The sequence below is a fragment of the Rhinolophus sinicus genome, linkage group LG05 (assembly GCF_036562045.2).
Source record: "Rhinolophus sinicus isolate RSC01 linkage group LG05, ASM3656204v1, whole genome shotgun sequence".
In the NCBI taxonomy this organism is placed as follows: Eukaryota; Metazoa; Chordata; class Mammalia; order Chiroptera; family Rhinolophidae; genus Rhinolophus; species Rhinolophus sinicus.
This window is the reverse complement of record NC_133755.1, coordinates 128258432-128276796: the sequence shown is the minus strand read 5'-3', so window position 1 is coordinate 128276796 and position 18365 is coordinate 128258432. Positions and strand designations below refer to the sequence as shown.

The window sequence follows — 18365 nt, the reverse complement described above, 5'->3', positions numbered from 1 at the left end:
CCTCCTCCTGACTGTTATTTTCCAGAAGCCCAGGGCCTTAGGGGAGTAAGAGGGACTCTAGATCCTGACTACCACTCTCTTAACCTTGTTCCTTTTGCTCTGGTCACTCCAGCCTTTCGTCTGTTCCTCAGAGTGCTTTCCTATCTTAGTCTATTGACTTTCATGGCATGTCACTTATTCTACTGTAGGTGAATGTGTGGGAGGGATTTGAGCTTAAACTATTATCTCTGGTGTAATGTGAAGATGTTTTCCTTTCAAATTCCATATACTGAGGGAATACACAGTTAATTATATATTTGATGTGATATGAAACCTAACTACATCTATCGTTTAAGATTTAACAGTTTTGGACTTCAAATTCAGTGAGTCATATGGAATTATAAGCCAAGTTATAAATTTAAGGCTGCTAACACACAAATCTAAGTTAAACATGGCTGTATTATAGCAAAGTGTGTCTCAAAAGCAGACTTATGGCCCATCTAGGGAAGGTTTGAAAGAAAAAAAAATTACAACGCTTCTTAAAGTGAAGCACCTGACCACAAAGATTTTATTGGTTAAAAATAACCTAAAGCAATACTAGGTCTTAAAATTTGCATTAAAGAAAAAAGAAGGAAGCATCAGGAAATTATTCCAGCAAGAAGTACAACATCGTATCAGTATATTCTGTTTAATGGATGGTTATGACCTAATAGTTATGTTTTTTAAAAACACCTTTAAAAAGGTGAATTTAGTGGATTTTTTAAAACTTTTATTTATTTTAAGTGTGTTTTTCTAAGACCCATCAGCTCCAAGTCAAGTAGTTGTTTCCATCTAGTTGTGGAGGGCGCAGCTCACAGTGGCCCATGTTGGGAATCAAACTGGTAACCTTGTTGTTAAGAGCACTGTGCTCTAACCAACTGAGCTAACCAGCCGCCCCTAGTGCATTATTGTATGTAAAATTTCTGATATGTAGTTCTTACTTTGTCATTCTAATGAATATGGTTATGATATATGTCATCCTTTGAAAATACACCGATCATTAGCATACATCATTTTCAAAAAATAAACAATGATCCTGGCGAGAACATCATTACCTACTTATAAATAAAGATGTAATATTAGAAAGCTTTTATCTGCATATAATTGGCATAATATGTCATGGAAGTTTCATTGTATTTTACTAAAATACTTACAAATTATCTTTTGAGGTTTTACATACACATTCACACACAATATAAAATGCACTGAAATAACTATTAATTACTCAAATATATCTTGATATACTTGCTTTTTATTCATCATAGGTTAAAAAGATAAGAGTTCCTGGTGACATTGACCAGGTAGAAAAGGAGAATGTCTAAGGATAAAGACTGTTCCTCTTCTCCCCAAGTCAAGGAGAGAAATGGTGATCTTAATGGAATGAGTGGACATGTAATAAAATGTACATTTTTATGTTTTAAAATCTTTTTCCTTTATTTTGTTTTCCTTTCAGAATTATTCTTGAAGATTTTTCATAAAACAAGACACGCATATATGTGTATGAACTAGAAAGATTCAGTTATATATTTATAAATTAATTTACTTATATACATTAATAAATTTATAATTTTTCAGAATTATGAACACAGGGTAAACACTGAATTGGTAATTAGATTATTAGATATAAAGTATTTAGTTATGTTAAGCAGTCACATTTGGTTACAATTATCAGCAATAGTGCTGAGTAGACACGCCAGTAGCCATCTCCTTTTACTTCCACTTCCATCCAAACACCAAATCCTAATTCTACCTTTCAGTAAATCTTTCCTCTCCTTTAAATCCCACTTCCACTGCCACAACCAAGAGCCTCTTCATTTACACTAGTGCAATTACAGTTTTTACACCTTCAGTGTTGTCTTTGATGATAACTTTCTAAAATACAGACACTCTGGTTTAACTCAAGCCATTCTATACTTCAAAATTGTTTGGTAGTTCCTCACTCACTGCCTGGAGGCTAAAGCTCAAACAGCTTAACATGGAAAGGAAGGTCTTCAAATCTTAAACCCATCTTCATTTCTAGGCTTATCTATCCTCACTCTTCACCATACCCCAGTCACACAAAGCTGTAATCCATTTTCCAATTATTTTATATTTTTAGGTATTTCTAGAGCTCAGGCCAATATTTTTGCTTTGGCTTAGAATCTTCGCTAAAACTTGTGAAACTGTGCTAATATGCTAATGCAGAACTCAAATCTTTCCACTTTATAAACTTTCATCACTGAATCTTCTGTATTCCCACAGTATTATTTCATATTGTTATCAAAATATTTCCCTTACTTTTACCTTGTACTATAATGAGTTGTCAGTATTTTGTTTTCCCAATACATTATGATTTTTTAGAGCATTAACTATATTATTTATGTTGTATTCTTGGAGCCTAGAAAAGCATCTTAAACATAGTATCTGCCTATATATATAAATATATATAATATATATTTGCATATATATTTACATGTAAATATAAACATATATGTATATATATATATATTTTTTCCCTAATTCAAGATAATAAGTGTTTTGCAGACGTTTTATAAGAAGGTAAGAAATGGAAAACATGCTCAACCGCTAAGTGCCCATGCTATTAAAACACTCTTCTGATTATTCTTGGATATGTTATTTTCCATGTAAATGTAAATGAATAAGATGGTTAAAAAGAAAAACACGTTTCCCCCTTCAGTATTGGATTACAAATAATTGAATCAATTTTCAACCAACTTTAGTATTTGAAGAATGAACTAACAAAAACAGAGGATTTATTGGTATTCCATTGACCTTTCTGTTTCAGATTGCATAAAAATCTCAAGGGCTAGCTTACAGTTCAATTAATAAAGATTTTAAATAAGGTAGGTCATTTTGTTCTCATTGAGTTTTTCAGTCTTTAGTAGATACTAATTACCCAAACTGTGTGCAGAAACACTGGATATTTCATCTGTGAGTATCTCTTTGTATGAATTGGCTTTGGAAAAAAATGGATCTGTATCTGGCCATCAAAAGGCAGGCATAAAAATGTGTAAACGATCTTTTTAAAATGCAGCCTGTAAAAAACACTCTATCATTCTCTTTGGCAGTTTAAACATAAAAAATAATTTACTGTAAGAAGCATACATTCTTAAATGACTGACAAACAGTATAGGGAAAATACCAACTAATTCTCTACAGCTAGAGTTAAAAGATAAATCTTTAGATTAATCTTAGAGTTAAAACATAAATCTTTATGTTGTAAGAAACTTCTTTCCCTTTCCATTTCCTGCAGGGTAAGTTCCAAATTCTGTGATATGGCCATACATAGCCTTTCAAACTCTAACCACATCCTACTTTACCAATCACACCTTCCATTATCCGCCCAGCCTATGTCTTCCCTAAAATCTGAGTCAATCCTCATTTCACAATTATCCCGTGTATTTTGAATTTCTATCCTTTGTACAAATTATTATTCCTCTTTCCACCTATTCTTGACCTACAACATCCTGTAAGGCCCAGCTCAAATACTGTTTCTACTGTAAAGCCCAGCTTGGTCCCTGGTATGTAGTTCTATCACAGCATGTATCACAAGAAACTTAATTTTCTAATGCCCTCACTGCACCAGAAGATGTTTTTTCCAGGGCCAGAACTATATTCTATTAATTATTGTTCATTTGTTTCTTAATTATTATGGTACAGGTTAGCTAGCATGTTGTTAGGCAGACAGGAAGGTCCCTGGTGGGATAAACAAAAGGTAGCCATATCCTTAAACTCCAGGTTCTGAAATGGCTCCTTCACTCCAGGAAAAAGATATAAGAATATACCTTCAGGTTAATACATTATCTCATAAATCCTTTTTTGCCGGACAAATGGAGCAGATCTGACAGATAGGAATGGATTATTTTGCTAATCCCTTTAGCATTGGGCAACAGAACAAACCTGAGAGACAAATTCCTTTAGAAGGTGCCCCAAATGGGCCAGGGAAAAGCTTTTGCCTCAGTCAGGGGGCATCCCATTTGAGAACCCCCTCCCACTTGGGAGCTGTATTTCTTTGCTTTTTAATAAACCATCCTCTTTCACAACTCCTCGCCTCAACTTGGTCCGTGCCTCCATTCTTCGGTTTCATGAGACATGATCCCTAAAATATCTCCTACATCAATTATATTTCCCTTTCCTTATATGGTCATTATGAACAATAGGGAGACAAAAAGTTTAATGAATTGAAAATAAAGGAGGTATAAAATAAAGTAACTTTATTCTCCATATACAGGAATAAATGTATTAGTATCAGGCAAAGAACAGAAAGTTCAATGTAAATTTTATGTACCAGAGTGCATAAATATTCAGGAATATTGTGATTTTTGTATTTTATAGTTTTCATATGATTTTGAAGGAGGTACTCCAAGTATTAAGTCTATAAATGGAAGCATTGGCAACGGTGAAGTGTTAATGAGATACTGTTTCTGACATTTTAATAAAAAACACAAAGGGTGGAATATAAAAGGAAGAAAACAGAAATAACTGCAATAGCATGTACAGTTTTAGCTTCAAAAGGGTGAAATTATCTTTCTGTAATAACACCAAGTCACACATTCCATATGTGCATGAATTTAAAATACTAAGAATGTTTTAAGTGAGGCACAAAGAGATGAACTGGCTTGTCTATTCCCTCAAATTGTTGTTTTTTTCAGTGATTTGCATCCTAAAATAAGTCCAGAGAAAACAGCAAACTTATACTCCACATCTTAAGGTAACAAATGAGAATCTCACTATTATTTACTCATCAGTTTGAAAAATATTTATTGAATAACTGCTACACACAAGGTTCTGAGAATGTTGAGGTACAGGAACCACAGACTCATTCTCCAAGGCCATCACAATACTTAGGCGGCAAATACAAACAGAAATTTGATATATTGGGGTAAGGACTATGACAGAGACTTGCACAAAATTTCATGGGAACACCAAGGAGCTTATGTACAACTGAGTCTCAGGGAAAGGTTTCGCAGATGATGTGATTTGTCATCTGAGTCACTTGGGTTTCAAAAAAGCATTTAAAATAATTCCTGAGATATCTGTGGTTAAGATTAATATAGACGAGTAGGCTTCCCGAGTAGTTTGCTGAAACTTTAGCTGATAAACCTTTCCTACTAAACAATACTGGTTAGTTAATGGATCAATGTCAAACTGCAAGTAGACCTTTCTTTATATAATTTTCAATCAATTATTTGATAACATGATATTGTTTAGGATGTATTTAATAAATTCGGAGAAATTCAAAATGGGGAGCTCAAGCTACTATGTTGTGTAAATTGAAATGAATTTCACAGACTAGAACGGTAGCTTGAAATTGACAATGGAATTAAATAGTAATAATATAGAGTTAAGTTTAAAAGTTTGCTGAGGAAGTAGAGAAATGGAAGAACTTAGCTTAATTGTCTTTCAGGTGAAAAAGACCTAGTTTTAGGTAAATGAAAAAGCACTATGGATCATGGGTGATAACCAAGTTGTCTGGAACTTTGAACTCTAAGAATTATATATTAGCATGGTTATGGTAATAAATGGTAAGATTCTGGATAGGTTGAAGGCAGAGCAATCTAGATTTGATGGATGGACGGGTGGTCTGAGAGAAAGATGGGAGTCAAGGATGCCTCCAAGAATTTTGGCCTTAGGAAGTGGATGCAGGTGTCATTTACTGAGTTCACCTTGGCTTAAGGGTGATTAGATTTTCCATTTTATGTATAATAAATTTGATATGTATACTAGACTTCCATGTGCAGACATTGTGTAGGTAGTTGAATATGTGATTCACAAATTCTTGGCAGAAGTACAGGCTAGATGCATTTTATGAGTCATTAGAGTATAGATAATAATACCAGCAAACATGTATAGCACCAGGCATTATTCTAAGCACTCTTACAAATATTAACTCATTTAATGCTCCAAAAATTCTTTGGCATAGGTAATGTTATAACCCCAGTTTTTACAGGTGAGGTACCTGAGGTGCAATAGGATAGATCATTAGCCTAAAGTTACACATGTAACAAAGTAGTTGAGCTGAGATTCTGCATCAGACAGCCTAGCCCAAAGGTCTATGCTCCTAACTAGTGCTCGATGTAAAACTTGATAAAATCACCAATGGAATGACTACAAAATGTCATGCAGGCCAACATTTAGAGGCTTAGAGATTAGAAGAATCAGCAAAGTAGATCATAGAGGAGTTGCCTGCGTTATACAAGAAAAAAATAGAAATGTACAGTGTTCTTGAAGGAAAGAGAAAAAAGGCTTGAATTTGAAAAGAGGGATCAACTTTGTCAAATGTTGCTGATAATTCAAGTAAAATGAGGACGGTAGCGATACCTAGATTAATGTAGCAGTTATTGGTGTACTAAAGAAAAACAACTACAACAAATGGGACAAGCCTGGCTAGGTTATGCTGAAAGAAGAAAGGAAGGAGGGGAATCAGAGTCAAGTAGGATAGACATCTCTAGAGGAATTTTCTGTAAGGTTGATCAGAAAAGTGATATGTGAGCTGGAAGGAGATGAAAGGGATAATAAATAATTGTTGTGATGTGTTGAGCCAGGTCTAAACATAGCAAACATTTATCAAAGGTGATTAATCATTAATACGGTAATCTCCCCTTAGCTGAGGGGATAAAGTCCAAGACCCCCAGAGGATGCCTGAAACTGCAAATAGTATTAAACCCTATATGTCTTTTCCTATACATACACACCTATGATAAAGCTTTATCCATTAGATACAGTCAGAGATTAATAATAACAACTAATAATAAAATAGAACAATTATAGTATACTGTAATCAAAGCGATGTGAATGTGGTCTCTCTCTCTCTCTCAATATATCAATATATATATCTTATTTTACTGTCCTCACCCTTCTTGTGATGATGTGAGATGATACGATGTCTACGTGATGAGATGAAGTGAGGTATTCAGAACATTGTACAATTTAAAACAAGGATTGGTTATTTCTGGAATTTTTCCATTTAGCATTTTCAGACTATAGTTGACCACGTGTAACTGAAACTGTGAAAGATGAAATCACAGATCAGGGGGAACTACTGGATAATTTTTTTTACTTTATAACTTTTAGTGCTTATTCTGTATGTGTGTATGTGTGTGGGTGGGTGGGAGTGTACGTGTGCGTATCTGTGCGTGCACACATACCTATATATTGGTGAAGGGTTAACATAAGACATCAAACATGATTTGACTTTTGAACTGATGTATACATAAGAATTCACCACATATCACCAAAAAAGACATGGGTGTTTCAATCAAAGAGAACACCCTGAGCGGAAGCATGGGAGAGAAATGGCAGGAGCACCTTCAAAGTGTCCTCCTAAAACACAGATCTGCATGAGAAAGAAAAGAGAAAAAAGACTTTACAGCTCTGTCTTTTCTGGAACAGTTTCCCAGGATGTGTTACATAAGAAATGGATTCCCAGTTCAAGTATTTTTGGGGAAGTGCTGAGTTAAGCAATGAAAAACCTGCTTCTTTCTTAAAAATTTCTTTTCAAAGCTTTTTGAGCATATGACATGCAGCATTTCCGAAGCTTGATTGACCTTGGTGTCTTTCATAGCACAGTATAATATTTGAGAAAACACTGGTTTAGAATCGAAAGACATATCCTTCTCCATGCCCATTAACTTCACCTAGACTTTTCACTACTAGGGCTTAGGAGTCATAAGATCTGGATTTCAGTTCTGGCTCTGCCACTGAGTAACCATAGGGTCATTTCTTAATTCCTCTGTCCCTTAATTTACTCATTTGTAAATGTTGAAAGGCTAATGTATATTTTCCTCTGAAGAACTATTGTTCACATTAAGATAATGGGTGTAAATAAAGCTCCTGGTACAACTGAATAGGCTCCCTCCATGGAAGCCAAAGTTGTTATTAGCCTCTGTCACGCACTGCAGCTGTGTTGGCAAGGCCCCTTGCTTACAGATGGAAAGCACTCTGAAGGCAGTGTGTTCCTTACTTACCATGTGCTTCACAGCCTGTGTTCCATGTCTTCACATCTGTGATGCTCAATAAATAGTTGTTAAATTGCAAGGATGAAAAAGGTGAACACAGCTGCCATCATGTTTTTATCTATTCCCATTAAATAGCTGCTAAAACAATACATTAAAAATTCACTCTTTGTGGATCCTTATGTACTTACTGTCTTGGAATCATTGTTACTCTTTCCTCAGGAAGAGTGATGATTACACATTCATAAATAACATGGGCATGAAGAAAGGCATATTCTAATCCTAGTTTTTGTTGCAGAGATCTTTTCTGTTATATATTATGGTTCTAGATGGTGTTGTCAAACATAGCGTCCATCCCCTCTCATCCAGAGAAAGACACCCAAATGGTATCCAACTGCATTAGTCACACGGAAAAGATAAATATAAGCATAGAATCATACACAGAAAAAAAATGTTTCAAACAGATTACAATAAAACTGAACAAATCTTGTGAAAAAAATTGACTTTACCAATTCACTCACCAATTTAAAAAATCTTTGGTAATCACCTGTAATGTGCAACAACTATACTAGGTGCTGGTAGTGTCCACTGGTTAGCAAAGAGCTGTGATCTTTTATTTTATGTGGGGGAGGTACAAACCTAATAGGAGGGTATTTATTAATCATACAACTTCATAAATAATGAGAAATAACAACTGGTATAGAGCTCCAGAGGGAAGAACTTGTATGAAATGCCATAAGAGTAAAATGGGGGAATCTGACATTGTGTCTCTTGAATAACTGAGGAATGAGATGAGAGCTGAAAGATAAATAGAAATTATGCCAGAGGAGGAGTAAAGCTAGAATATTCTAGAAAGAGGAAATGACATGTGCAAAGGCAGTGAATTACAACACAACATATTTAAGTGTGTGAGAGAAGCCAAGCAAGGCTGTAGCACACAGAGCTAGGAGAAGTGTAATATTTAACAATTCTAGAAATATCGATAGATATCAGATCATGCAGAGCCCCAGGATCTATAGTAAAGATTCGGGTATTCACCTTAGGAGTTAGGAGAAGCCATTGGAATATTCGTTAGCAAGGGAAATACTCTCAACATTCATGTTTTCACACTTTTGCTGTGAATATATATAGCCAGAAACATGATACACCTTTTTTGTTCACTTTTAAATTTCACACTTGTGGTATGAAATACAACCTCACTGACGCACTCAATATTATGTTTTCAGAGATACTTCCATAAAGATGCATACAGGTCTAGTTCATTCATTTTATCTTTAATACTATATTGTGGGAATATTTTAGAACCTATTAGATAATTACAAGTTTTTTCTTTAATCAATTAATTTGGTAACTATGACAATTAATATTTTACTGTCAAAATATCATTGCATTTTTAATAAACCCTACTTAGCCACAATGTAATATTTGTTATTTAACTACTGGTTATATTTTGATATTTTATCAAATGTCATTTTTGTTCATGCTTATCGAGGTATGCAAAAATTTGCATTTTTCAAACTGACCTGATTTGACTTAGTTTCAAGGTTATACTTACATTAGGAAATTAGTATGGAGATTTTATTCCTTAAAATATTTTCTCACTAAATTATTATTAAAGATTTAATTAAACTTGTTTGTAAAACCAACTGGTATGGGTGTTGGCCCTCTCTATCAATTTTTTATTTGAAAAATTATCTAATTGATAGAAAGAATGAAGCATTATTACAAAGAATACGTGCACATGCTTCACCTAGCTTTATCGGTTGTTAACATTTTGCCATATTTGCTTACTCAATTTCACGTGTTCTCTTTCATTCTCTCTCCCCCTCTCTCAGTTTGTCTGTCTCTCCCTGTCTCTGTCTTATGGTATCTCCCCTTAACTACTTGAATGAATATTGAAGATTTCGTGACACTTCTCAGTTAAATATTTCAGAATAAATGTAATATCTTAGGAAAAAGAAAATTCCCTAATATGACCTCAGTGCCATTATCATGCCTCTCAAAGACAATAATTGCACACTTCTGAATTGCAATAAACCTACACTCTGTGACAGCCAGGTCCTATTGCCCCATGTGTCTTTTAATACCTGAGTGTAGACAGCTTCTTTTAGTGTGATGGTGAAAAAGACAGGCCAAGTAGAGGAAAATATTAATTAATTAAAAAAATACAAGCGTGCTTTGTAGACAAAGATTTCTTAGTTGAGATTAAGGGCTAGAAACAAAGTTAAGAATTCTGTGGTCAAAAGCAGGCTTTTCATATAGAGAAACAGAGTCCCTAGTTTATTCTAATTATAAAATAAAGTCCAGATAAATTATATTCCTAATTATGCTATGCAAAACCATAGAGCCATAAGCCAATGGAAGAAAATATAGAACATCTCTGTGATCTTAAGATGGGAAAAAATTTCTTAAACTACATATAACACAACTTAAATTGTGCTTTTAACCTTTTTAATCGATTCATTATATCAAATTAATGATTTCTGTTCAAAGACAAAGTTAATGGATAGGTAACAAATTGAGGGAAAATAATACCTAAGTCTAAATTTAACACCTAATGTATATTTAAAGTAGAAAAAATTGAAAGCTGTGAATTTGAAATTAAAAGAAAAAAGACTATAGCTAACACATATGTGGAGATAAATGCAAATAGAAGGGACATTGAACATTTCAAATTACAAAATAAGAAATGTGAAAATACTAAGTTTTAGCAGGTAATGGAAAAGAAAAGAAAAAGAAAAAAGGTTAAGGTAGCAATATTTATACCAGACAAAAGAGACTTTAAAACAAAGGCTATAACAAGAGACAAAGAATGATCCAGTAATTCCTCTTCTGGTTATTTATCAAAAGAAATCTAAAACACTAATTCCAAAAAGACATATGCATCTACATGTGCACTGTAGCATTATTTACAATAGCTAAGATATGGAAGCTATCTAAGTGTCCAGAATAGATGAATGGTTAAAGAAGAAGTGGTACATATATATATATAATGGAACATTACTCAGCCATAAAAAAGAATGAAATTATGCCATCCATAACATGGATGAACCTAGAGGGCGATTACGCTGAGTGAAATAAGTCAGACAGAAAGACAAATATCATATGAATTCATTTATATGTGGAATCTGAAAATACAAAATAAACAAACACACAAAAAAACCTCATGGATACAGAGAACATTTTGATGGTTGCCAGATGGGGAGGGAATATTAGGGGATGGTTGAAGAGGGGGAAGGGATTAAGAGGTACAAATTGGTAGTTAGAAAATAGTGACGGGGATCTAAAGTATAGCATAAGGAATATACGTAGTGAAGAATATTGTGATGACTATGTATGGTGTGAGATGGGTACTAAATGTATCAGGGTGATCACTTGTAAATTATATAAGTGTCTAATCACTGTAGTGTACACCTGAAACTAATATAATACTGTATTTTAAGTGTAAATGGAAAATAAAATAATTATTTAAAAATGGAATAAAATAAAATATCTAAGACTAAAAAAAAGGAAATGAAAAGGTGATCTGCTATACAACCTAATTTTTTTGTGAATGAACACTTTAGTTTCTCTTTTTAAATAATTTTTTTTAAGTTTGCTATGAACTTATTTGTAAATATAGTCCCATCTTTGTAACTAGAAATAATAAGAAGACTTAAGTCTCCATTAAATATCTTTTTATTTGACAACTACATCCCAATCATTTAAAGTTTAGTTTTGGGAGTTATACAATGACATGTAAGAAAAAACATTTTCTCAAATTACTATTGTTCATATCTGCTATGCTTCACACATGACAAACACTTAAGAAATAGTGGCTGAGAGAAGGCATGTATGAAAGTAAAGTGATGTTTAGGCTAATAATGAAAGATTCGTAGAAATGATAGATTCCTTAAAATTTTTAAAGCTCTATCATGCTAAAAGAGGTCATTTATTTATTTATTTGATCTGGCAGAGTTTAGATCAATAATAGTGACTCAAGAGAAGTACAATTTAATTTAGTGTAAAGAACTCTACTATAGTTATATCTAGTTGAAAATGGAATGAAGCCTGAGGAAAGAGTATGCTGTTAATGAAAGGGTTCAAGTGGAAATCATGTGGCCATTCATCAAAGATGCAATACAGGTGCTGGAACCCTGAATGACAGGTGAGCTACCATGTTTCCCTGAAAATAAGACCTAGCCAGACAATCAGCTCTAATGCATCTTTTGGAGCAAAAATTAATATGAGACCTGGTCTAATAGTAAAATAATACCAGGAATATAATATAATATAATCTAATATAATATAATATAATATATAATATATAATATATAATATAACATAACACCGTGTCTTATATTAATTGTTGCTCCAAAAGACGCTTTAGAGCTGATTGTCTGACTAGGTCTTATTTTTGGGGAAACAGGGTAGATAACATTCAAGTCTCCCTGTTTCCAATTATCAGTGAATGCTTCCAGAGAACAGAAGAGAATAAACAAATGGGTCATAAATTCCTTTGATATTACTTGCTACACATAAATATTATCCTCAGGTTTTCAATTCCATGATTTTGGCCTATGCTGGTTAATTAATAGCCAAGACAATCTATTTATGAGAATGGCAAAACCCTTATGTGGACTTACGCACTCTGAGATATTAACAACATATATGACTCACCTATTCACTTATTCAGCAATTTCTTTAAGACACCACTTTATTTGAGACACTGGTGATCAGAAAAGACAAAGTTTCTGCTCTCTGAGAGCTGAGTTCTGGTGAAAGAAGACAGGTAACAAACACGTCAAATGATAAAGAAGCAGAAGAATTTCAGAATGAGATAAGTGAGGAGAATGGACTATAAGGAGACAAAAGTGGAAGCAGAGAAACCAGTGAAAAGATTCTAGTTAAGAAATTTTGGAAAAATTCTTTATTTCTAGCATTTTGGCAGACTAGATAACCAGAAAACAAACATACAAAAACTTCCTAGTTAAAGCAACCAAGAACATAAAGTATCTAGATAAAACAAACAAATTAATAAGAAAGTAAATAAAATAGGTAGGAACCTTTTTGGAGTAAAGTATAAAGCTTTATTAAAATCCATGAGAGAAATCCTAAATAAGTGGAGAGGTATACTGAGGTTTTGAATGGGAAGGCTAAGTATATTAAAGCTTCAATTTTCCCACAATGCAATTATCTATTCAATGCGATTAAGAAAACAAACAAAAAAACTTAAAGAATTTTTCTAAGAAAATTGAAATCCAATTAAAATTTATGTAAAAGAAAAAAAGGACAATAATAGCCAAGACCCTCTAGTTATATTATTATAAAGTTATAGTTATATAATTAAGGCAATGTGGTATTTGGGATGAGAAATAGCCAATAGAAACAATTTGCTAAAAATAGACCTACATATGTATGGAGATTTGATTGGACTACCAGTCACTGGGGAAGAGTAGACTATTTAAGGAATGGTGGTGGAAACTGGATATCTGTTCAAAATGAAAAATGAAATTAAATCCCTACATGAGCCATTCACAAAACTTGTTTTAAGGGATTGTAAACATTTAAATGTGAAAGCCAAAACTTTAAAAGCTATAGAAAACAACATAGGAGAATATCCTTACAATTCATGTTTTAGAAAGGTTCTTTTTAAAAAAAGACTTAAAAAGTTCAAACTCATAGAAAAATATTGATAAATGTGATTAAATTAAAATCATGTTTTTATTAGCAGATACCATAAAAATAATAAAAGAACAAGACCTAAACTGAAAAAAATTAATTGCATATTTCCATATAATTACAATGTACATATAGGAAAATATGCTCAACCATATTAGAAATTGGAAAATGCAAATTTTAAATCACAAAGAGATGCATCCTTATACTTTTCAGATGGGTAAATTTTTAAAAGTTAGCGCTAATAATGAATATTGATGAGGTAATGGATCAACAGTAACTCACCTACTATTAATGGGAATGTAAATCAGCACAAATACGTATTCATCCATTTGGCATAATCCATTACATTCAAACATGTAAAAACTTCGGGACTTAGTTGTTACACTCTACATATGTACTTTGGAGACCCTTTAGCACATTCATAAAAGACTTACTGCAAGAATAGTTGTAATAGCATTGTTTTTAATCCAAAATGACAACAATGAAACATCAAGAAAAATTTGAAAACCATCCAACTCTTTATACAAATTACAATCAGTATGTAGATTATGAGATAATAAAACAATTGCCTAGTTTAACACAGTGAAAGTGAATGAACTATAAATTCACACTGCAACACAAACAAATGTCACAAATCAGATATTGAGAGAAAGAAGCAAATTACAGAAGATTATATATCATACAATTCCATTTATGAAAATGAAAAGTTCAAAATCAATCAAAACTAAATGTATTATCTATGTAGGGTACACACACACACACACACACACACACACACACAAAATAAAACTTTTTAAAAAGCAAGAAATTATGAGCATATCATTTAGGATACTGGTCACCTCTGGAAAAAATGGAGGACAATTTGATCAGTGAGGATATTCAAGGTATTCAGTTGATATTGTTCTATTTCTGAAGTTGGATGATAATTGAAAAAATATTCCTTACACTTTACATAAATATTTTATATATTTCCCTTATAAAATATTCCACAGATATTAAACCAAAATAAAAATAAATGACCGTAGTTTGATTAGGATTTCACCAATAAGGATGGAGAGAATGGACAGATTTGATAAATGTTTTGGTGTGATTGCTGATAAGACTTTTTGATGGGTTTCATGTACAAAATGAATTAAAAAGTGGCTTCAAGAATGAATCCTAGCATTAGGGCTTATAAATAATAGGGTACATATTATTAAAGTGAGAAAAATGTTTACCAGGAAAGTAAGAATTCTGATCTAGGCATGACATTTTGAGATGTACAATAGACAGTACCCAAGAAAATGTTAAGTTGGCAGTTGTATATATGAGTTTTGAGATAAGGAGATATATCAGGGCTGGTGATACAAAGTTAAGAGTCAATGGCATATAGATGACATTTATATTAAATCATGGAACTGGATGAGAGCACTGCAAGGAAGAGGGTGGATTTTTAAATGGAAGAGGGTGAATAGTCAAAATGTGGTTTTCCAACTACTCAAGGTTAAATATATGAGATATATTCAGTTTAATATTCATTAGAATATTTGAATACCTTATTTTGGTCATTCATAATTTTCTCAGTATAATGATTCTTACAATAATTTACCTTAAATTAGCTATTAGAATAGGTAGGATATACATACATTTAATAAATAGGCAAATCAATTTGTTTTTGCTTCACTTTAGTTCTTTATTCTTTCACTGAGTTGCCTTACGCATAGAAAAATGCACCTTAGAATTTAATTTTATTGATCTCCTCACTGCTATTATGCAAGGTCTACTAAATTGACTCCTAGATTCTAGATAGGTATTCAAGTTGTTTTCCATAGCTACACTTATATATTCGCTTACAAATAATCATTTTTAAATAACTGTTGTTCTAGAAGCACAACTAAGCTTTATTTTTGAGAATTACTGAGAAATAGATCACAGTAACCATAATAATAAATAAAATGTTAAATATTTGTTCAATGAATATTTTATTCATCATAGTTCTAATTCAAGGACATGAATACATGTGAATTTGTGTTTCTTTTGGCCTGGATTTACTCTACTTCCTAAAGTACAGCAATAACATTAACAGATACCTTATTGTAAAGGTGGGAGGCTTTCTTTTTTGGTGAGAATCATTATTGCTTCTCCATTAAAATAAAATAAAAAACATGGGTCTATTTTTGCCACAATAACCTTTCATTTTCTGAGTTGATTAAATTTAGCAACTAGTTTTTCCTAAACTATTCAAACACATAATTGTCATTCTCTTCATGTCAAAGGACTCCCACAGTAACATCTTATTGTAAGACAGTTTTTAGTCCTTTCACAGAGGTTATGGGCTAAAATTCCAGTTCTGGTTATTTTCATTTTTCACACTAACATCATATTTTTGCATTAGAAATAGATTGTAGAATGATGGGATTTGTCTTCTTAAACATCCTCAGTGACATTTATCTATATATGAAAAGGCAAATTGATGGGGCCAATATCTGGATAATTAATAAACTAATATACAATTAAAATGGTGGATTGATCTCATGCATTTATTTTCTCTCCTTTCAATAACCTCACCAAAATAACTGCAAAGGAATAAAAAGTTTTTAAACAGTCAAAGAGAACGGCAGCCAGGAATATCAGCAGCTGAGACTCAGGAGGGACCAGAGGCAAATAGAAAAGTATTAACTGAATTAACTTCATGGAGGAAGCATCCATCTAAATGTCTGGACACAGGGAGAACAACAAGAAGTTGGTCAATACCACCATGGTATCCTGGAAAGTTCAGAGTTAGGAGACACTGGTTATTACTTTAAGTTACGGAAAATGGAGGGTTGGTTGAAAGAATGCATGGGGATCTGGTGTTTTTCTTGTCTTTCTAACTCACCTTTAAAAACAAGGTGTCTACCAACAGGGAAAACAAACCAAGTATCTATTTTCAGGAGAAATTAAACAACAGTGGCTCTGAACATAAGGACACAGAAAAGAGTGAAGAAATGAGGTGAAGATCAGGGCTAAATATAGTAACGTGGTGAGTGCCTGAAAAGATAGTGAGTTTTGGTTGGTCTTAACCTTCAAATACGAATGCACAGCTAAGGACCAAGGGATATTTGGTTAGCCTGTAATATGAAAGAAAGAAATCTAAGTGAGCACATGGAAAAAAGGAACATTAGAGAAAAACTGTAATGAATATCTCAGAATTATAGAAGAAGTTGTATCTATGAAACAACAGTAGAATGCTATGAAGCTAGAGTAGCCAAAGAGAAAATATTATCAAAATTAAAATTCCAACAGAAAGTTTGAAAAACAAAGTCAAGGGAATCTCTCAGAATAAAGAATGAAAATGAAAGGAAAAAAAGTTGGAATCAAAAAAACAAAACCAATAGAGTCAATTCTGAAGGTCCAGCACCTGACTCAAAAGCATTCCAGAAATAGAACAAACAGAAAATAATTGAAAATTATTTTTAAAATAAGGGCATATTGCAAGTGTTGGAATATGTAAGATAATAACTCTATAAAGAAATTCATACTAATGTGTATTATCTTGAAATTTAAAAACTCCAAGGATAAAAATAATCAAGACTACAAAGAGGGTGTGGAGGCAGATCACGTGAAAGGGAACAGAAAAAAGGAGCAGCTTCTGAATTCTAAGAAGAAAACACTGAATATCAAGAGACATTGAAATCTGGGGGAAAATGATTGTTAACAGGGAATTCTACAACTAACCAAACTTTTAGTTGAGTGTGAGAGAAAAAAAAAAAGTAGAGAGCTCCTTGAGGAAAAAGGCAAGGAGGGAAAAGAAGCTAATAGATTATCTGATAATTTTTCATTAAAATATTATATTAAAACATTTTGATAGGTTTGACAAGTTAGGAATAGTTACATAGAAAACCATGTATATTAATAACAAAACTATTGACTCCAAGAATAAGAAAAGGTTGTACGAGAGTGTAGTGAAGAATTTAGATCAGGAATGAGTATCTACATAATCATAATAGTATAAAAATTGACTATGGTACTAATTATAGTTTGTAATATTAATAGTTTAGGAGATTGGATAAAAGGGACAGGTATGTGGGATGAGGAGGATGTAAGAATCCTGCTCTCATTTACCATGACATAGTCAAAAATGAACATAAACATTGATCAATTCATAGCAACCTAAGAAAATTGTACTAGAACTCTGTCTGGTATTGTATATTTGAGAGTATTGGCATCTCTTGGATGCCAATCTGGGGAAAGACAAGGCCTGGGGGTGGGGGAGAATTACAGTTTTTCTTTACTAGACTTTTTTACTATTTATTGATTTTAAATTATGTTGGCATATTTCTTGGATCAAAATTTTACAAATTAATAAAATAAAGAGTAAAGAGAGTCATCAGTGAACTAACAATCAAGATTTCCTTATTACGGTCTATTTGTTTATATGAATATAAACCTGACAAAAGTGTTCCAATTTGTGAAGCTAGGTCAACAATATTTGCTGCTGAGCACTTTATGTGGTAAATTTGAGTACTAAATAACTACTATTAGAAGTACTTCAGCTGCCATAGGGAAAAGAATAACACAAATACAAAACAATAGTGTAACATGCTTATTCTAAATTTTCATTTTATTGGGTGTTAAGCATGAATTTACCTATTTTTCCCATCCCCCACCATCAGCTTGTTCTCTGTATCTTTGGGCCTATTTCTGTTTTGTTTATTCAGTTGTTTTGTTTTTTTATATTTCACATGTAAATGAGATCATATGGTATTTGTC

The 18365-nt window shown here is 32.7% G+C and overlaps 1 protein-coding gene and 1 long non-coding RNA gene across 7 annotated transcripts in view; one reads left to right on the top strand and one right to left on the bottom strand.

Annotated features, from left to right (window-relative positions):
* LOC141571686 (uncharacterized) overlaps positions 1-18365 on the top strand; it is a 448916-nt gene that overhangs the window by 241022 nt on the left and 189529 nt on the right. The window lies entirely within an intron of this gene.
* The window catches only part of FUT9 (fucosyltransferase 9), a 172426-nt gene that overhangs the window by 100464 nt on the left and 53597 nt on the right, over positions 1-18365 (bottom strand). For 2 of the 6 annotated variants that reach the window (XM_074333315.1, XM_074333313.1), the window contains exon 2: positions 12633-12727. The exons of the other annotated variants lie outside the window; for them this stretch is intronic. The gene's annotated coding sequence lies outside the window, so the exon portion shown is untranslated. The remainder of the gene's footprint in view (positions 1-12632; positions 12728-18365) is intronic. 6 annotated transcript variants of the gene reach the window in all.